A 4,372-nucleotide genomic window follows, 5' to 3' on the forward strand; every position below is an offset into this window, starting at 1 on the left:
GTTTGAACAAGAAATGTCAAACAGATATAGGGGTGAAGTCTTAATTTGGTTTACCCCAGAGTAGGACCTGAGATGAGAATTGCATGTAGTTTGTGAGATGATTCTGTCACCTAACTCAGGTTCAGCCACTTATCACTCAAGAATCCAATACTGAGAGACAAGTGTTGGGTAAAAGGAAAGACAGCTTTACTGAGGAAGCTTGCAATCCTGGGGAAGAGGTGGACTCATGTCCCAAAGAACAAACTCCTGACTCCCCAGGTTTTACTCAGAAATTATATTGGAAAAGAAGGGGATACATCCTGAGGAGAGGGTTGTGGGTTATGTGATCAGCTCATGGACATTCTTCCGACTGGTTGGTGGTGAGGTACTCAGGAGTCAACAGCATCAACCTTCTGGTTCTGACTAGTCTGGAGTCTACGTGCTTGTAGGCGGGATATAATTAACTTCTTCCATCTGGCAAGTGTTTCAGTATCTGCAAAATAGCTCAAAGAATATGGCTTAGAATATTATCTATAGTCCTTGAGGAGGAACTAAAGGTCCTTGACTTTGTTTAGTGGCTAAACTATTATTATCTTGTCTTATTTGACTGTTTTCCTTTGTCTCCGCATTTTCTCACTTCTCTGATTAAATTTATTCATTGGAACTCAGGGAAGGCCTAGGAGGCTAAAGTTTTTCTACAGATAATAGGCTTGGAAATAATAGGCAGAGGAAATGTGTGTGTGTAGGGGTTCTGTCCCAGAAAGGCCCCATAGCGTCCTGCTCAGTTACAATTTCAGGAAGCACCCATAGTACAGAAGTAGGAAAGTGAGACAGAGAAGGGAAGATAGCCAACACAGAGTACAGGTTCTCTCTGTGGGTAGTTGAGGCTCGATCCCTCTAAAGTCCTTTTGATGATGGCCCCCATTTTAAAATACAGAAATGGGGGATGAGAGATATTAAGTAATCTGCACAAGCTCACAGAGTTAAGAAGTGGTAGAACAAGAATTTGTACCAATCTGATCAGAGACCAATGACAGTTTAGCCTGAAGGACACCAAGCCAGGTTTTAGAAACTGGAATCTAGAAATGAGGGAAAAGGAAACCAATGCAAGCAGGCTGCAAGCAAATGGAGTGATCGCTTGGAACTGGCACTGTGTCTGAATTTTGCTTTTATATGATGACTGGGTCAGGTGAAAGGTTGAGTCTGGTGATGGAGCTAATAAAATGTATGGAATTCTCTTTCAAGAATATGAGCTCAGACATTCTCAATGAATCCTTTTGTAGTCTTTATAAATTCATAAGTTAAAGAACCCCTTCCTCTGATGTACTGGTGTAGGTAAGTATCTGGACTGAATGCATTTTCCTGAAGGTTGCACTGTGAGCAATCTAAAAAAGTTGGATAAACCAGGTTGGCAGCCCCCCTGACAAAGTATCATTTTAACAAGCCCTATTTCCATCCACATGTGCTACTCTTTCAAGAACTCTTAGGGCAAGGTGGCCATTAGTAAACTTACTATTGGTAACTTCATCTCTGGCAAAAACTCCTGGATCTTTTCCCTGGGTCAGAAATAACATTACTCTCTTAGTGTCTGTACTTTGAGTTCAGCACTCAAAGATAGTACTCAAAGTATTCAATTATTAGTACTTGATTCAGCTCTAGGATGAACAACAAAAAGCTGCTGCTGCTTTAGAAGCTTGTTTCTCAGATGCTTGTTTTAGCAGACCAAAGTACTATTTAGTTCTTGGCACTGCTGTTTAGGTCTTGAGTTCCTCATTCTTTCAAAGATCTGTACCCTGCAACAGAAAGCAGGCAGAAATCTAGGTTGCAGCTTTGCTATGAAAAAGGATTGTGGAAGAAAATATTTTTAAAATATACAACTGATAAAGTACCATTATTCAAAATATACAAAGAGCTCCTAAAACTCAACAATAAGAAAACAACCTGATTTTTAAAAGTTTGAACAGAGATTTGAACAGAGATTTCACAGAAGAAGATACACAGATGGCAAGTAAGCATACGAAAGATATTCGACATCATTTGTCATTAGGGAATTACAAATTAAAATAATGAGATACCACTACACACTTATTAGAGTGGCCAAAATCTAAAACAATGACAACACCAAATGCTGACAAGAATGCAGAGCAAAAAGAACTCTAACTCCATTGCTGGTAGAAATACAAAATAGTACAGCCACTTTGGAAGACACTTACAAACTAAACATACTCTTACCATGCAATCCAGCAGTCGAGATCCTTGGTATTTACTCAATAAACTGAAAACTTATGTCCACACAAAAACCTACACATGTGTATTTATAGCAGCTTTATTCATAGTTGCCAAAACTTAGAAGCATTCAAGATTCCTTCAGTAGGTGAATGGATAAAGAAACTGTGGTACATTCAGGCAATGGAATATTATTCAGTGCTAAAAAGAAATGAGCTAACAGGACTCCCCTGGCAGTGCAGTGGTTAAGAATCCGCCTGCCAATACAGGGGACATGGGTTCGAGCCCAGGTCCGGGAAGATCCCACATGCCGCGGAGCAACAAAGCCTGCGAGCTGCAACTACTGAAGCCCATGCACCTAGAGCCTGTGCTCTGCAACAAGAAAAGCCACTGCAATGAGAAGCCCGTGCACCACAACGAAGAGTAGCCCCCGCTTGCCACAACTAGAGAAAGCCCACATGCAGCAACGAAGACCCAACACAGCCAAAAATAAATAAATATTTTAAAATGTTTTTTTTTAAAAAAAGGAAAAGAAATGAGCTATCAAGCCATGAAAAGACTTGGAGGAAAATTAAATGCATATCACTAAGTAAAAGAAGCCAATCTGAAAAGGCTACATACTGTGTGATTCTGGCCATATGACATTCTGGGAAAAGCAAAACTAGGGAGACAGTGAAAAGATCAGTGGCTGCCAGAGATTTGTGGGGAGGGAGAGATGAATAGGCAGAGCACACAGTGCAACTATTCTGTATGATATTACAATGGTGGATACAGATTACTATGCATGTGTCAAAACCTATAGACTGGACAACACCTACAGTGAACCCTAACGTAAACTAGAGACTTTGGATAATAAGGATGTGAAAATGTAGGTTCATCACTTGTAACAGATGTACCGCTGTGGTACATGGATGTCTACTGTGGGGGAGGGTGAGTCTGTGTGAGGGGAGGGATATATAAAAACTCTCCGTACTTTCTGCTCTTTTGCCTGGGAACCTAAAACTGCTCTAAAAAATAAAGTTCATTAGTTAAAAAAAAAAGTTTGGAAAGCAAAATGATAGGGGACAAGGAGGGTCCAGAAGGTGAACCTGGCAGAAGAGAAGAGGAAATTCAAAGACTGGGCAGACAACAGGCCAAATAGCAGAGAGGCAATCAAGGATGGAATGATCAGCAGGTTCTGTTTAGGTCTGTACAGACAAGAGGTGGTCAGTTCAAGTAGGGAGAAGGGAACAAGTATTGGATCTGGATGGGCAGGCAGTATCCTAAAGGAAGCAGCACTGGTGGGTGGAATTGGCAGGCTCTGATCCCAGAGCCAAACCATTTGCTCTTTACCCTGTTCTAAACATTCTTCCAGAGGCTGGGGGCTGGTCCCCCAATGGCTCATGCTGAGTGTGCTGAGGACAGAGATGCCAGGTTACGTGAGAGTTTCCACCATTGTTCCTTCCTTCTCTATTTCCTTGTCAAGGTACTGGCCACAGGTCTACCCATCAGCAAACTAATGTTAGCTCCAGAGAAATGAAGGGCTTCTGAAGAAACCCCAGCAAAGAAGAACTTGATGTATAAAGTCTCGTGCATGGAATTCCCTGGCTGTTCAGTGGTTACGACTCTCTGCTTCCACTGCAGGGGGCCCGGGTTTGCTCCCTGGCGGGGGAACTAAGATCCCACATGCCGCACAGTGTGGCAAAAAAAAAAAAAAGTCTCCTTCACTTTGCTGAACTCCTTAAGGACAGAGCCCCAACTATAAAAGGCTTAATCAATAAGGCAAAGTTGTTATTCCTCATAAGCACATTAGCAATGAAAGCGTTCTAGGGGAGGTTAATTCAGTGACAGCTTCTTTCTTCCTTTTTTTAAACTTTATCCTTTTTCCAATCTCTTTCTATTCCCCACCCTCCACCCCCCGGTCCCTAGCAACCACTTTTCTACTCTCTGTTTCTATGAATTTAACTTTATATTTAGAGTCCGCATATAAGTGGTACCATGCAGTATTTGTCCTTCTCTGTCTGACTTATTTCACCTAGCATAATGCCCTCAAGGTCCATCCATGTTGTTGCAAACATCAGAATTTTCTTCTTTCTTGGACACTTAGCTTGTTTCCATATCTTGGCTATTGTGAATAATGCTGCAGTGAACATGGGAGTGCAGGTCTCTCGTCGATACCCAGTATTCG

This window comes from Phocoena phocoena, chromosome 4, assembly GCF_963924675.1.
Source record: "Phocoena phocoena chromosome 4, mPhoPho1.1, whole genome shotgun sequence".
Lineage (NCBI taxonomy): Eukaryota > Metazoa > Chordata > Mammalia > Artiodactyla > Phocoenidae > Phocoena > Phocoena phocoena.